The sequence below is a fragment of the Pelophylax lessonae genome, assembly GCF_965119305.1.
Source record: "Pelophylax lessonae genome assembly, chromosome: 3".
Taxonomy (NCBI): Eukaryota; Metazoa; Chordata; class Amphibia; order Anura; family Ranidae; genus Pelophylax; species Pelophylax lessonae.
The window spans coordinates 453,028,771-453,046,980 of record NC_138770.1 but is presented as its reverse complement, the minus strand read 5'-3'; the positions used below and the strand labels follow the sequence as shown (position 1 = coordinate 453,046,980).

The following is an 18,210-nucleotide window of genomic DNA, read 5'->3' as shown; positions in this document are numbered from 1 at the left end:
CGCTGCACTCTGTATGTAGCGCACCGCTGAACTCTGCACTCTGTACATAACGCACTCCTGGTATTTAATGTCACTTAAGTACTTTCTACTGCAATTTGGCCACACCTACTATTTTATATGGTCCAGTGGGAAGGAGGGGGTACAGTTGAGTTCCTGCACCTATTTACTAAGAAAAAAAGCCCTGGTTGTATAACAAGAGTTATTATAATCAGGGTAACAGAAAATAAAAAATGGATTCAATTTGGATGAAATTATTTAGGCTGTTCATGAATGAAGCAAACACCCAGGTCTAGTGGATAAGTATTCAGCTCGGGTAGTTTAGGGTTGCACTTACAACATGTCAGGCACTTGTTATAACACAGGCAATTTTTTCAACTTGTTGGTAAATTTACATGCAGTCTTCTTAGTAATTAGAGGGAAGACAGGTGTTATCTACATGTACATTATTATTATTCTGTTGGGTAAGTAACCTGAAAAGCCCCACATGGATCCCAGTACTACAATGGGCAGATGTCTCCTCACTCACTGTTCTCTCACAGACAACATTCTGTTTTATCCATAGCTACAAACTTTGGAAAACGTCCTTTACAGATGTAAAGAACTTACACTGACTAATTAGACCCCTTGTCCCCCTCCCCCCCAGAGAATAAAGGATGAAAACTGGTCACTAGGGCAAAGTGAAAAATGAAAGCTTTTCCACAAATGAAAGTCGCCTCATTTAGCCATTTTCTTTTGAATCAGATAATGATCTCATGTCCTGGGTGCCTGCAGACACTGAAAAATGACCGTTCTTCAGGATAACAATCAGGCAGGTTAGAAAACTATGCCAGTTGCTGCTACTTTCCCCTTATGAAATTCTGGCATTAGATATGTCCAATGGCATCTCTGCCTCTTCTCACCATAGGCATAAGTATGAACATTCAGTTGAGCCTGTTTATGCAACTGCCATGCAGTTTTGTTCAGCAAGACAATTTAAAAAATGGCACATTAGTGGTAGTTCATACAGTCATTATAAACATATATAAACATATATCCAAATGGTCCCAACCCTCCTAATCACCCCCCCCCCCTCTTCGTCCCTCCTTGCCCTCCCTTCTTCCCTGATCCTCCCTTATTTGTTCCCTTCCACCTCTCTCTCTGTTTCTTTCACTTTCCTCTCTTTCCACTACTTATTCGCCCTATTTGTTCCTTCTCTTCCTATATATAATGTGAAACTGGGACAGACCACTCCGGGTATTTACTGGTTCTACATTTATCCTCCTATTAGAGGAAATGTAGAACACCTCTTTATTCTACGCCCGATACTGATCTCAATCTTATGAATTAATTGTATCCGGTGCAGTAACATACTGTCTCAACATGTGTACTATATGGAATGTTACTGTTATTATGCCTGGAAGTTGTCTTTCACATAAATTAGAGAATTGAAAGAAAAAACATATCCAGCATGCACAGATCGGTGACGTCACTTGGGGCTAGTGCCCCTTACCTATTTAGGAATGGTCAGATGGCGGAGCAGGCAGTCGGCGGGGAGCCTTCGTCGTGGGTCTGGCGGTGCAACAGGCGTCATGATTGACAATGGATCTACATCGATGGACAATGTTTTTTTATTTTTAATAAAGCAATTGTAAAAAAGTGTGTGTTTTTATTTATTTTTGACACCTTTTTTGGTGAATGATTAGAGGTACAATGTACCCCAAACTCATTGATATAGGGGGGCCAGGATCTGGGGGGCCCTTGTTAAAGGGGGCTTCCAGATTTTGATAAGCCCCCTGCCTGCAGACCCCCAGCCCGTAGACCCCCACAACCACTGCTCAGGGTTGTGGGGAAGAGACCCTTGTCCCTATCAGCATGGGGACAAGGTTCTTTGGGGTACCCCCTCATGTTGAGGGCATGTGGCCTGGTATGGTTCAGGAGGGGAGGGCGCTCGCTCGTCTCCCTGCTTTCCTGGCCTGCCAGGCTGTATGTTTGGAAAAAGGTCTGGTATAAATTTTGAGGGGGACCCCATTTTGTAAATACAATTTTGGCATGGGGATTCCCCTCACAATCCATACCAGACCTAAGGGTCTGGTATGGATTTTGGGGGGGGGGGGGCCCACTCGGTTTTTTTATTTTGGTGTAGGGCTCCCCTTAAAATCCATAACAGACCTAAAGGGCCCAGTATGGATTGGGGGGGGCCACCACGCTGTTTTTTTTTTTATACATTTTTGTATTGCCGGCAATGTTTTTTTTTTTTCATTTCATGACTCACCGTTGTTAAGGACATGGCGGTTGGCTTCCTTGCCCACTCCTTAATAACCAGCTATTCACTCTGCCCTAATTGGGCAAAGCCTTGCACCTGACCTGGCTTAGAATGCATTGTGCAGCACGCACAGCATTTGGGGGTGCTCGGTGGGTGAACTTTCCGCCGAGCGCACCGCAAATTCGCCGAACACCCGAACTGGCGCTGTTCAGGGTCGAACCTGATACTCGGCCTGAACTGTTCGTCCATCACTACTGTACAGCAATTCAAATAAAGAAACAGACAATGTCATGCTGGAAGCATGACAAGGGCCAAGACTCTTTATGTATTTTTTAGATCAATGTTCATTTTATCATTAGATACACCAAGGCTCACTGTTTGGGCAGAGTGAGAGATGGGGATGAGGCACAAAGGAATGTTAAGGTATACACCTGCTTGCTGTGGGTTACAAGGGGGCTGCTTGTACTCCATCAATTACCATGTAATGTGCATACCCCTACTTTTTGTGGGCTACAAGGGGACTGCTTGTACTAGAGTGATCACTGTGTAATGAAATTGTGGCCAGAGGGAAAACCAAACGTATGGGCTGACTCTGGTATACATTGCGCTCTTGATTACACCTAAGCCTACATAGCATCAGATATACCTAGCAACTTATTGCACTTTTTTGTAATGTGATCGTTCTTTAATAAAAAATCCTTCAAGCCTATTTGTAGATCTGTTGTGTGCTGGCGAATATTTACATTGTATCATGCATGCTCCAGTATCCAGTTTTTGGTCACCTCAGCACCTGGTATCTTTGAGAGCTAATTCCAGGAACGTGACTGGAATATGGACTGGTAATACATTTTGAAACATAGGTCTTTATTAAAGCACTCAATAGATACCCCAGGCCAATATATAGCTACAGCATTGCATTCAATAATATGCGTCCAAGTAATAGTAGTTTATAGATGTTTCAAAGACAGGAGCAAGTAACTTGAACAAAAACTATTTCTGTACACCTGCTTTTGATGGATATTAGAATCTCTGGTAATCTTCCAGGTCTACACAAAAATACAATACAATAACATTTTAGCAATAGAATAGTGCAAGGAAGCTTAGAAATGTTCTCTCAGTACCTTATCTTATAAAACCAACACAGTACAGATAGTTTAAAGGTAAAATTGCAGAAAGAAATTGTGCTATTTTGTGCAGTGTCATGCCTTTTAATAATACACAATATATAAAAAAAGCTGCCAGTGACTTTGTTTTTCAATGCTTTTTTTAGGTTCTCTTGTTTGAAGCCAATATGTGCATCACACCTTTACCATATTTACAGTAGTTAGGATTTTTACATTTTGTCATGTAAAAATTACTGTTTTAGTAACATACCCAAGAAAAAATTGGTATCAATAAATTTTGATGTGAACAGAATATTTAGTATCTTTCATAAATGTTTTAACGTTTACCAGTATCTGAATGACATTGTTTCAGATGGGTAAATCTTTTATTTACCCCTATCTTATTAGTCTGCTTAATTTATTTTTTGTGTGGTTAGTTGCCGGGTGGGGGGCACAAGGTGGTACAGACCTCTCAATTCTAGGGAAAGGGGAGTAATTGAGGGCTTTTTTGTGGGTGGTGCAGTAGGAGATGTATAAGAGGCAGAGGGTAGTGGTAGCTCAAAAAGGGAGAGAAGAAAATGGAAAATTATACTAAAATATAGTGTGTATAGGGGTGAGATGAGAAATGATGCCGCAGCGACCTGTCATATAATTACACCTCTCAAGAGAAAAGACAGGTCCCATCCTTGGTTATCATTGGTGGTATTAAGTACAGTATTCTAAAAATATTTTGAATCCAGTAATACCATGTTTTACAGAACTTCTGTCCCTGCTGATGTAGATAAACAAGGATGTCTTGCATCAGCCCTAAAGGAGAAGTACAGCCAAAGCTTGTTTGGCTGTATTTTTTCTATGGATCACAGGAACGCCGTTCATTGCACACTCATGTGACCCGTTTTCAGCAGGCTGAAGCCTACTGTCGGCTGACATCACAGAGTCGGCCCAGGCTCGGGCAAGATCGCGACAATGAATTTGGGATCCCCCCACATACCTGGACCGGCACCCGGCTTAGCCCCTGACTCGCCAGTTCTCTGCTCAGAGGGCTGAGAGAAAAGAGGAATCGGCAGTGTTTGATCGCTCGGTTCTCAATGACAGACCCAGTGGGGGACAGATGCAGCCGATTGAACCAATGCTGCATCCACCTAGGTAAGCATGATTCTGGAAAAAAAAGCCATACTTCTCTTTTAATCTTGAAAAAAACAATGGTTCTTCACAAGAGGGATAACATGCTTCCACAAAGCCTGGATACATTCTTTAGCTTGACTAGGCATGTGAATTAACAGATGTTGTGTGGTGTTTGTGAGTAGTTCATAATTTCTTTAATGTACTTCCATAGTCCTTGTACTGTAAAGTAGGATGCTCCTAACTCCTAATATTTAGCTCCTAATATTTAGCACAGAGGGAATAGCTGCAACACTATTGTGATGTTGTACCACCTGGAGAGTAAATTGAAGCCAGCCTCTTGGTACCTGTAAGAAAAACATAAGATATTCTACTTACCTTCTTGGTGAATGCAAATGGTATGTTGAGGTAATTCTCCCACCTCCATAGGTAAGGGAATGCCTCCCAATTTTACATAGAAACAAAAGTGTATGAATAATGGAAAGTGGGTGGCACCTAGAGTGGACTCTGTGTACTTTTTTAAATTGAGATGAGCAGCAAAGTAATCCCTTCTCATTGGGTACTGATGCTAAAAAATAACATAATTGTATAACCCCTCAGTATTTTAGATCTGAGTGAGTCCTGAAATTTTTTAAAACCATACATTGAAGGAGAAATAGATAGGACTGAAGAATGCCATATGCATTCGGTTTTTAACCACTTCCCACCCGTCATATAGCAAAATGACGGCCGCAAAGTGGTTGCACTATCCTGAATGGGCGTCATATGAAGTCCAGCAGGATAGGCCGCTCTACGCGCCCCACTGAGCGGCAACCGGTGGTGCGGTGTGTCACTCTGACACACCGCATCTCTGATCAAGTTAAGGGCCTATGATTTAGGCTCTTCACCATGTGACCAGCTGTGTCCAATCACAGCTAGTCACATAGTAAATAGGAAGTGCCATTGATTGGCTTTTCCTCAGTTCCCGCCTGACAGGCGCGAGTAGAGGAGAGCCAATCGGCGGCTCTCCTGACATGGGGGTCTGTGCTGATAATCAGAGCATTGATTACCAGTGCAGACACTTGGGGGATGTTGCTCCTTGGAGGCTTTCTACACAAGGCGATGTCTACTGCCACCATAGACATGAGATCATTGTCTGTTCCTACTGAAATCAACCTAATCTGGCAATGATTATCTCATGTCTATAGTCAGCATTATTATTCTAAAGATAAACATGCTTGTTATTGATTTATCATAACTAGAATCAATATAGCACAACATTTAACAATTAGCATATACATAATCTTCCACCCAGCATCAGATTCTGACAGATATTCAAGATTCAACAACTCTCTGCCCTTAATTTTTTTCTCCTAAGTGGATGCCTGGCAACAATTTACTAAAAGCTTTATATATATTCGATTATTCTGTGTGTTCACCCAAAAAGCTTTTAGAATATACTTTATCTGTCAAAAATGTATTCTAATTATATAACAAAATTTACAATCTGTGCCTCATGAATGTAAATGTTAGCATTCAGTGACTTAACTCCCAAGCAACATTAGTCAGAATTAGAGCAAGCTTTTAAATCAATCTTAGGCGTGTAATATGATGCACTTAGCGTCATTTTTATAGTGTTATGAAGAATATCACATTAAAATATTTCTACAAATCTAGCTTATATGTATGTACAGTATAAACACATATAATGATATCTAGGACTGTGTTTAAAAGAATTTGAGGTATACATGAAAATTACATGCGCAAATGTGTTTACATGTTGAAAGGATTCTTGATACTTAGAATACTAAAATGTGAATTGGTTATTGAGAGATTTCTGAATAAGAAACCAATAAAAAAAATTGCAATCTATATATATATATATATATATATATATATATATATATATATATATATATACACACATATATGTTTATTATTATCAAATTATCCCATCATAAGTAGCACCAAAATATTTATTTCCGCTAAACTACAACTAGCATCTTCAAGCTGGGATAGAACTCGTCAACTCCCAGTTGGGACTTGGAAACCCCAACCGATTTCACCAGCAAGCCTGCTACAGGACCAACTCCTCTGAAAACGTATTAAACAGAAAAGCGTGGAAGCGCAGAACCTTTGTTAACGGTTATTGCTCTATATGGCTCTCACTGTCTGTCAATTTAAGACATATTAAACAGAAGAGAAAGTTGAGAGAACTTTACCAAATGGGGACATGGGCAGAAATAAAACACATTTTGTAGAGTGAGGAAGGGTTAAACCCTTTGTCCAAATTTTATTGCTGTCTGTGTCTGGATAAGAGAGGTGATAGGTGTCAGACAAAATAGGATATGAAGGGAAACCTCCCCTACATCGACACATGCAGCAGCACAACAATGCTCCTAGTAGAAGTTGGAAACAGAACTTCTGTTTAGACTTTTTTGATTTCTGTGTTTCACCAACCGAGAGTTCCCCTTATTTCCTTTCCAGGTGACAAGTATCAGATGGAAAAGAAAAGTAAGTTTACTTTAAGGGGACACAAAAATCTTTCAGAATCTCACAAATATTTCAATGGAGACACTGACAATATTGAAAACTTTCAGGCGATGTAGGTGGGAGTCACTGGATCTTAACCACTTGCCTACAGTGCACTTTCACCCCCTTCCTGCCCAGACTGATTTTCAGCTTTCAGCGCTCTCACACTTTGAATGACAATTACTCAGTCATGCAACAATGTACCCATAAAAAATTTGCGTCCTTTTTTTCACACAAATAGAGCTTTCTTTTGATGGTATTTAATCACTACTGGGTTTTTTATTTTTTGTGCTTTAAATAAAAAAAGACTGAAAATATTGTGAAAAAAACGCATTTTTCTTTGTTTCTGTCATAAAATTTAGCAAATGAGTAATTTTTCTTCACAAATTTTGGCCAAAATTTATACTGCTACTTATCTTTGGTAAAAATAACCCAAATAAGTATATATTATTTGGTCTTTGTGAAAGTTATAGAGTCCACAAGTTATGGTGCTATTCATTGAAAATTGATCACACTTGACCACACCTGATGTACTGAAGGCCTATCTCATTTCTTGAGACACTAAAAAGTCAGGAAAGTACAAATACCCCCCAAATGACCCCTTTTTGGAAAGTAGACATTCCAAGGTATTTAATAAGGGGCATGGTGAGTTTTTTGAAGTTGTCATTTTTTCCCACAACTCTTTGCAAAATGAAGATTTTTATTTCTTTTTTACAAATTGACGTATTAACAGGTTATTTCTCTCACACAGCATATGTATACTTGCAACTACACCCCAAAACACATTCTAATACTCCTCCTGAGTATGGCGATACCACATGTGTGAGACTTTTCACAGCCTGGCCACATACAGAGGCCTAACATCCAAGTAGTACCGTCCGGCATTCTAGGAGCACAAATTACACATATAATTTCCTGACAACCTATCGTACTTTTGAAGGCCCTGGAGCACCAGGACAATGGAAACCCCCATAAAATGACCCCATTTTGGAAAGCAAACAGCCCAACGTATAATTTTTGATGCATAATGAGTCTTTTGAATATGTCATTTTTTTCCACAAGTTTTTGGAAAATGTGGAAAGAAAATGAAAACACATTTTTTTTACACAAAGCTGTCCATTTATGCAATATTTCTAACACATAGCATGTACATAGAAAAAATTGCACCCCAAAATACATTCTGCTATTCCTCCTGAGTCTGGCGATACCACATGTGTAACACTTTTTCACAGCCTGGCCACATACAGACGCCTAACATCCAAGTAGCGCTTTACACAAAGTTGTCCATTTATCCACTTTAAGACTGGGCCTATTTTTGACACTTGGTGTTTACAAGCTAAAATAATTTTTTTTGCTAGAAAACTACTTGGAACCCCCAAACATTATATATTTTTTTTAGCAGAGACCCTAGAGAATAAAATGGAGATCGTTGCAATATTTTTTATCACACCATATTTGCGCAGCAGTCTTCCAAATGCGATTTTTTTGAAAAAAATTCACTTTTTTGAACTAAAAAATAAGAAAACAGTACATTTAGCCCATTTTTTTCCATAATGTGAAAGATAATGTTACGCCGAGTAATTAGATACCCAACATGTCATGCTTCAAAATTGCGCATGCTCACAGAATGGCGCCAAACATTGGTACTTAAAAATCCCCATAGGCAACATTTTAAAAATTTCTGAAGGTTACTAGCTTAGAGTTACAGAGGAGGTCTAGGGCTCAAATTATTGCTCTCGCTCTAATGATCGCGGCGATACCCCACATGTATGGTTTGAACACCGTTTATATACGTGGGAGGGACTTGCGTATGCATTTGCTTCTGCGCGCGAGCTAACGGGGACAGGGCGCTTTAATTTTTTTTTTTTTCCTATTTATTTTATTTATTATTTTTTTATTTTTACACAGTTTAAAAAAAAAATGTTTTGATCATTTTTATTCCTTTTACAAGGAATGTAAACATCCCTTGTAATAGAAATAGGCATGACAGGTCCTCTTTATTGTGAGATCTGGGGTCAAAAAGACCTCACACCTCACAACTACACTAAAAAAGAAAAAAAAAAAAAAATTGTTGAAAGAGGAAAAAAAAAAAAGAAAAAAAAGAGCGGCCCTTTAAACCGGTTGCTAGGCAACGTCTTTTGACGTAGCTCCGGTCCTCCAAGACCATAGAGTCGAGTGAGGGCCATCTTGCCCTCACTCGACTTCCTGTCTCTGAGGATCCGGGACCGGATAGTTTTCCCCGCTGCCGGCGGGTCCGGTAAGCTGGGAAAACGTCTGGGACGCGGCAGGAAGGGGGGGGGGCACCTCTTCCCCTGCACCGTAAGGGTAATTCTGCGGCGAATCCGCCACTGGGACCACCCTTATCTGAAAGCCGACCGCCCGCCGTTTCAAAAAATACCGGGGTTATGGCAGCTATCTGCTGCCATAACCCCAGTATTTAGCTTTTAATGGCCGACGCATATAGTCGTTAGGCGGTCAGTAAGTGATTGCATGTATATGGCAAACAGGTGACGATGACTGATGGGGTGACAGGTGACGATGACTGATGGGGTGACAGGTGACAATGACTGATGGGGTGACAGGTGACGATGACTGATGGGGTGACAGGTGACGATGACTGATGGGGTGACGATGATTGATGAGGTGACAGGTGATGTTGATTGATGAGGTGACAGGTGATGATGATTGATGAGGTGACAAGTGATGATGATTGATGAGGTGACAAGTGACGATGATTGATGGGGTGACAGATGACAATCACTGACGGGGTGACATGTGACGATGATTGATGGGGTGACAAGTGATGATCACTGATGGGGTGACAAGTGACGATGATTGATGGGGTGACAGATGACGATGACTGATGGGGTGACAGGTGATGTGATTGATGGGGTGACAGCTGACGGGCGATGGTCACTGATGGGTGACAGGTGACGGGCGATGGTGCACGGCGGTACTGATGGCAGTCTCTGGTGACCGGTGAACTTTAGGCTACGTTCACATGTGAGCGTAGCAATCGTGGGCAGATTCACTGCGATTCTGCCCGCGATCCAGAAATCATTGCAAATTGCGGAACGCCTGTGCGTTGCCTGTGATTTGCAATAGCACCCCAAACGCTGTGCGATGTTGCTGTGATTTCCGCCTGCCGAATCGAGGTAACATCACGCAAACAACGCATGGCGCCCCAAAGAAGCTTTTGTACCTTTTTTGGGCGTCATGCGATGTTTGCGTGATGTTACCGCGATTCGGCAGGCGGAAATGGCGGCAACATCGCACAGCGTTTGGGGTGCTATTGCAAAAAACGGGCAACGCACAGGCATCCCGCAATTTGCAATGATTTCCGGATCGCGGGCAGAATCGCGGTGATTCTGCCTGCGATCGCTGCGCTCACATGTGAACGTAGCCTTATGGGTGTCAATTTCTGGGCACTGATGAGATGACTGTTGGGTGACAGGTGACATTGGGGGGGGGGGGCTGAGGACTGTGTGGGGGGACCTTTATTTGTGTGATTTTACTTTTTTACATGTGTACAGAGCAGTAACTCACTATTTCTAGCTCTGCTCCCCTCATACTGGAAACTGTATGAGGGGAGAAGAGCTAGTAACAGTGAGCTACTGCTCTGTGTTTACATTTTGTGATCGGCTGTGAATCCATTACACTTAGTAAACAGTCACTGTCAGTGACTGTTTACTACCGCCGGTGACAGCTGTGTTCCTACGGAACACAGTGCCACCGACATGACCGCGCTGCGCGCTCCCGATCGCGCATGCGCGGCCATCTTCCGGGCTCCGCTATTGTGATCGGCTGTGTCATTGGAACACAGCCGATCACGTGGGAAACAGCCATGCCTATTGGCTGTTTCCCCCCTGCCGGTGACCGGCTGTGTCCCGGGGACACGCCGACACCGGCAGTGCACGGCGGCGCGCCCGCGATCGCGCGCCTGCCCTGCATTTCCTGCGGACGTCATATGACGTCCGCCCAGGATAATAGCCGCACCGTCCCGCCGTCATATGATGGCGGGCGGGCGGTAAGTGGTTAAACTGTTTTTTTTTCCACGGTGTGAAAATGAATCCATGGTGTGAGCTACAATGACTCTGGCTTGGCTGATTTCTAACACAAAATGCCTCAAAGGTGCTTTGTATACACAATAGAAGGTATAAAGAGAAGGAGAACACCACAACAAAGTAGAGGAGTCCAAGTGCATTTATGTTAAAGGTAGCAAAGGTGATAAGGCAATGTGATTCAGGGACCATAATGTTCTGTCTTCCTCAGGGCTTGAATTTCTTGCTTAGTTGTACTCTTAGAGATTAATAAAGGGTGAAACCATTGGTTCAGTTAATCCAAAAACATGCTCTCACAACTGGTTTAAAAGAACCACTTTATGCAAGTGTTCATTTAACCCTTTGTTAATCACATAGTCTGGCGAAGAGGGCTTGAATTTCATATGATTCCTGCTGAACTCGCTGAAAATCGAGCCATGGGTTGCCCTACAAGTAACACCCAACTTAACAAAACACAATTTGAAAAATTGACTGAGATGGATGGAAAATTATCAGCCGAAGATTAACCGCATCCTATCAGATGCAGTCACTGTTTGGCAGCGAGCAGTTGTATGGCTACCTTAAGAGTCCAACTAAACTATCAATTTAAGCCCCAAGGAAAGAAGAACTTTATGGTCCTTGCATTGTGTTGAATTGTCAGATCTGTTAATTTTTGGTCTTCTGTGATTTATTGAATACTTGTGCTCCTATACTTTTGGCGCAGCATGTAATACCGACAGAAGTTGTAACCATTCTAAACAATTGTGGAAAAACGTGGGCTTTAACCGTTTGCCGACCGCCGCAAGTAGATATACTGCGGCGGTCAGCCCCGGCCAGGCAAAGTGACGTATATATACGTCACTAGCCTGTGACCGGTTTGTGAGCCAATAGCGGGCGAGCGCGCGCCCGCCCCGGCTCGTTCACTGAAGAGTCTGCGCGTGTGACCGGCGGACCCGATGTCCACCGGTCACACTACGATCGTCGGTAGAGCGGGAGAAAGGCGGGCGGCTTATGTAAACAAGCCGCCTGTCATTCTCCCCTGTGTAAAAATGGAGATCAGACGGTTCTACTATGTAGAACCGTTGATCTCCGTTTTTACAATAGTAGACATGTCCCATCACAGTTAGAAACACGCCCCTAGGACACACTTAACCCCTCCCTCTCCAATACAGTTAACCCCTTCCCTGCCAGTGTCATTTTTACAGTAACAGTGCATATGTATAGCACTGATTACTGCAGTAATGTTACTGGTAACCCCAAAAGTGTCAAGAATGTCAGTCAAGGGTCCGATCTGTCCACCGCAATGTCGCAGTACCGCAAAAAAAATCGCAGATGCCGCCATTACTCGTTAAAAAAAAATCACCAAAAATGACAAAAATCTTTCCCTTTGTTAGTAAACGCGATAACTTTTGCGCAAACCAATCAAAATACGCTTTTTGCGATTTTTTTACCAAACATATGTATCATAAAACAAATTGGCCGAAAATGTTAAAAAATTTTGATTTTTACATTTTTAGGGGGGAATTTCATATAAAAAAATGTGAAAAATATTGTTATTTTTTCAAAATTGACGCTCTTTTTTTGTTTATAGTGCATGATCAAAAAATCGCACAGGTGATCAAATACCACCAAAAGAAAGCTCTGTTTGTGGGAAAAAAGGACGTGAAATTCGTTTAGGTACAGCGTCGCACGGCCGCGCAATTGTCCGTTAAAATCACGCAGTAAAAAATCGCAAAAAACCCCCTGGTCAGGAAGGGGGTAAAATCTTCCGGGGCTTAAGTGGTTAAAACTAGTAGTGTGGCTCATGAATGCCAATACGTATGACAGTAATAACAGTAGCCAATATTTGCTATAAAATCTGAATTGCTGTAGCAGTGAATGCAGTGTCATAAGTAAGCTATTGTAGTTCATGAGCTTAGAACCATCCCTGTTACTATATTAAATAAACTAAAACAGCTGCCTATTTAAATGTAACATTGTAAAGAAGCTTTGATTTTCAATGTAATATTGAGAACACAATTTTAGACTCCAACTCGTTCTATGCTTGAGTCTAGTTAGAACTTACAATGCCACTATCATAAAACATTAAGGACTCATCAGGCTCTACATAGAGGTTGATGAATTCTAGCCAGCTTTATTAACACCAGGAAAACATTTATGCACAATGTAATCACACTTTTGAGTATTGCCACTGCACTACGCCTACTGTTTAACGCTCGTAAAACTCCGGGTACAATATTAATCTCCACAAAGCAAATGCAGATATATTAAGGTTGATTTACAAAAGAAGTACAGCGTGTTCATTTTGCAAAGTGAATTTTAACTTTTCAAAGTGGATTTTCACCTATCTTAGTGAACGAGGTAAAGCTATGTGAAATTTTTTTTTAAAGAAAATAACTAATCATGTCCAAGGAGAATACAAGGGTTTTTTTTTTTTTGGACTTGAATGAATGATGTCAGCACAGCTTCACCTCATTCACTATACTATGTGAATTTTCACTTTGAAAAATTATTTTCACTTAGCTTAATGAATAAGGTAAAGCTGTGCTGACTTCAATCATCCATTTATGTTCAAGAAAAATGTATTTTTATTTTTTTCTGCACATAAATGTTTATTTTTTGCAAAGTGAATTTTTACTTAGTGTCACCTTATTTGCTAATCTACAAACATTTCTTTGCAAAGTGAACATGCTCTTTTCCAGTAAATCAATCCTACCATGTACTATAGTTCTAGATTAACACAAAATAAATCTTATGCTATGGAAACTGGAATAATATTTAAGAGCTTTTATCTCGGTAACTAGTAATGCAAATATTCTTGTTTTTTGTTCTACTGACTGACAGTATTTTAACTACGATTATAAAAATATCTGGTTAAAACTATAAAACTGTAACATTATGTAAAACACTGCCGGTTTGTTCTGCTTATGTATAAATAGTTCTTTATTTTATATAATGTATAAATAATTGTCTACAGGTGACAGGAATGGTTATGAAAATAGGAACTGATTGGCTCTACAATCCAATGTTCCATTTATATGTAAATGAAGAACACGGTAGCTACAGCACACTGTGGCTTGATAAAGGTAATGAATGGAACTTGAATCTTTCTGGATAAGGTGGGATGTTTTTAAAATGAATAGAGATGGTGGTGAAAATCCACAAATAGATCAATCAAAAAAGCTTGTAACAATCATTTTTATGCAACTTTGCTTGAATGGCTTCAGTACTACAATCCCATAGTTTCTGAATAATTTGGATAGCTAATAAAAAAAAAAAAAATAGAAAATGTACATTGGAATGTATGCTTTATTTCTGCTAAGAACAGCAAGCGATGCTTTTGGGCTTTTTTTTAAGAAAAGCAATTTAAAAAGCTGTGACGGATGCAAATATGTGTTATGCTGACCAACCAATCAGACTAAATTTTCCATTGGCATATGTCAAACATAATTGGGCTTGATCAGGTTTTAATGGGTAACTAAACTTTGCCTCATAGCTTACAGATGTTCAGATTCCAGGCCTAATACAAGGCTTAGTTCCCAATTAAGATTTTTTTGGTAATTTAGTTGTACCTTTGTCTTTGTATTATACAGAATTATGGATTGTGTATCTTTAGACTGAGGTTTTTATTGAAATTTGTAAAAATTAAAATATTCATAAATAAATAATTAAAAAAAAAAGAGATTTTTTTTCAGCCTTGTTACTGTTGTTCCTTTTTTTTTAAAAAATAAAGATAATTTAGAAACAATTTTTACTGCACTAAATATAACAGCTCTGGCACTTACATTCTGTTGGTCACATTTCAACTAGTAATCTGTGAGCAAATACTAAAAGCAGGTATTTAAATGTCCCTGTATGTGCTTTCAGATATCTCCCAGAGCACCCTAGATACCCCGATGCACGCTACCTTTGGAAACAGTACCTCAAGCTCTCAATTTAAACCTCTGGACCATCCCTTTCACCTCCAGCACCTCATAATTGGCCCTTCAAAATAATGCATGGCCCCACTGAATAATGCAGGGCAAGAAGTAGGATGGAGGAAAGGGGGGGGGAGGAATCAAAGCTAATGTGACTATTTGCAAAATTAGCACCTTGGACTCAAAACTAGGTTCAGAGTAGTGATCCCATGAAAGGTTCCGCGTCACTGGCCCGGAACTAGTATGAATCAGGAACGTTCTGGGATGCTGCTGCAATCCTGGGCCACCAGCATTTACACGTTGCAATGTGCAGGTTTTGAGGTAAATTAATATTATGGACCATATTTCCAGGTGGGGATTTCTTCCCCCCCCCTTTTGGACCTACTATTTGACATACAGATTTAGTCCACCATATTCTGTTTTTTATTTGTTATTTATGATGCACATTCTTTTTAGATACTCTATTATGCATCGGCTCCTGAGAAAGTAGCACATGGTCTACGAAACGCGTCAAGCAAACTACGATGCCAATTTTTTACTGAATATACTTAGTTCATCTTTTATGACACTCTACTTCCATGACTTATCCACCTGTTTAACCTACTCATTTTATGTATTCTATTGTACCATCATGTTTTTTGTTGTTGATCTTGATTTTACTTGGCGATGTAACCATTTTTAATTATGTCATCCCATTGGCTTATATATATGTGCTACAGGGGATATGTTATGGCAGCCAAATAAACGTTGCTAATTTAATATATGATCTTTATGTGTGGACTATTTTATGCTTTGCTTCTCATTTAAAGTCCCAACCCTTTTTCTTTTTTCTCACTAGTATGAGTCAGGAATGGTTGCCTTCACCAGAGTCTTCCTACAAAGGTAAAATTCTATTTGATGTGGACAATTTAAAACACAAAGAAAAACCATATTGTTGTTTCACCATGCACTCGCTGTGTTGAATTGTTAGTCCCACATGGCATCATGTGGAGATAAGTAGGTCTATTAAAGCAATCACAGCAATTGGTGAGAGATTTCTTTTTCATTATGATCAATACGACTGTTCACAATTTAAAATCAATAAGATGTCTAATTATTTAGGATCATTCTTTTATACGTACTGTACACCATTTCATGTCCTTCCTTATTGCTTTCTCTATTCAGAGGTATGGTTCTGTTTGTGTTTGAACATGTTCAGGCATCATAATGCACTTTTTAGGTTCATTTCTCATTTATACTTCAAAAGATAACTTATTTACTATTATTATTATTATTATACGGGATTACTATAGTGCCAACAGTTTACACAGCGCTTTGCAATATGAAGGTGGACAGTACGATTACAATACAGTTCAATTCAGAAGGAAAACGAGGGTCCTGCTCCCTGCATTTTGGGTGAAAGGTGATATCAAAAGCCTGACTGCAAATGTATTCTTACCTTTGCAGCCTTTTGTTCCATTGTTCCAATTTCCATTTTTATTTGTGACGAAGGGAGAGGGAACATAGGCTTGAAGGTTTAAAGTATTACTATCGAGGAAAAAAATGTATCAGCGAACACCTATATGTTGGTGACCCTTTTGGTATATTCATTCCTTAGTAATGGAGTTTAACTTTGTTTTGCATTATCTAAGCATTTACATGTCAATGAATATGATCAGCAAGTGACAGCAGCAATGCTCACCTTTCATTACCATATCAAAAAAAAATTCAGTTTATGCAACTGCTTTGAGGAGCAAATGCACTCCTGAAGCGTACCCCTTTAATGCCACTTTAGGTTAGGTTCGATCCTGGCTTTATTCAGGCAGATTACCTTTAAACAGATGCATGTGTTTCTTTACACACAATGAAAAATGCATTACCATGCAGGCTAGTGTAGGGTGTGCGATGCACATTTCAATGCATCACACTGTTCGCTTTTTTCCTTTTTGTTTAACTTTAATTGAAGTGTTACATAATTACATTTTATTCACGTCTCTGCAAAGGAAGTTTATAGTAAGGTCTAGCAAAAAATGAAGATTTTTAACGTGTGAATAAAATATTAAAAATGCCCCAGTAAATAGGTGGTTAAAAACTATTCCTGGGGGTTGTTCTGACCCTGCCTCTGATGTGGCAGATCTATGCAATGTATATAACATAAAAATGGCATTTACAAAGAATAAGGTGTGTTTAACTACTTCAATACAGGGCACTTTCACCCCCATCCAGCCAGGGCCAAATTTCAGCTTTCAGCGCTTTGAATGGCAAATGCGTAGTCATACAACAATGTACCCAAACAACATTTTTATCATTTTTTTGAGACAGATAAAGCTTTCTTTTGGTTGTATTTATTCACCACTTGCTTTTTTTTCTAAATAAATAAAAATACAATTTTTGGGAAAAAAATGTTTTTCTTTGTTTCTGTTATGAAATTTTGTAAATAAGTACATTTTCTCCTTCACTAATGTGCGCTGATGAGGCTGTACTGACGGGCACTGATAAGCAGCACCAGTGGGCATCACTGGTGGGCTCTGGTGGGCATCACTGGTGGGCATTGCTGATGGAGCTGCACTGATAATCACTGCACTGATTATCAGTGCAGATCCCCTGTCAGAAGAGCCACTTATCGGCTCTCCTCTACCCAGGCACTATCAATGTGTATAGAGGAATGCCAATAACCGGCACTACCTATTTATGCTGTGATCAACTGTGAATAGGTTCTTTGCCGTGATTGGAGATGCAGTGTGTCGGAGCTCAAATGGCTTGTTCTGAAGGACATCATATGACATCCAGTCAGAACAGGAGAGCCATCGCCTGGCTGTCATTTTGCTATAGGCTGGGCAGAATTTTGCTAAATGGCTGGCAAAATGACAGCTTCTGACTGCTTTGTTCTGTTTGTAAAAAAAGCAGTTGAGTTTTTTTTGCTTTCATTTTTACAAGAACTTAATCCTAAACGAGGGCCTCATATAAATGTTAATGGGAAACGCCTACACAAAAAAAAGGGCTTGGGGTTCCCTCCAATGCATACTTGGTCCTGGTAAAAATTTTAATGGGGACCCCATGCAAATATTATGAAATTTGCCTATTAGACTCTTATCTGAACATGTAGTCTGGCAGACCAGGAAAGTCCTGAACCATGCACGGTCACATGCCCGCAACATCAGAGGTACCCCCTGCCAAAGTACCTTGTCACACTTTTCATGAGGGCTAGGGATATGAGGGGTCTGTGGTCAGGGGGCTTTTTGTCCCAATAATTTAACAATAAGGGAGCCCCAGATACCAACTGGCTATTGACTAGC

At 40.2% G+C, this 18,210-nt stretch overlaps 1 protein-coding gene across 7 annotated transcripts in view; it reads right to left on the bottom strand.

Moving 5' to 3' along the window:
• The window catches only part of SASH1 (SAM and SH3 domain containing 1), a 1,308,454-nt gene that overhangs the window by 1,279,949 nt on the left and 10,295 nt on the right, over positions 1–18,210 (bottom strand). The window lies entirely within an intron of this gene.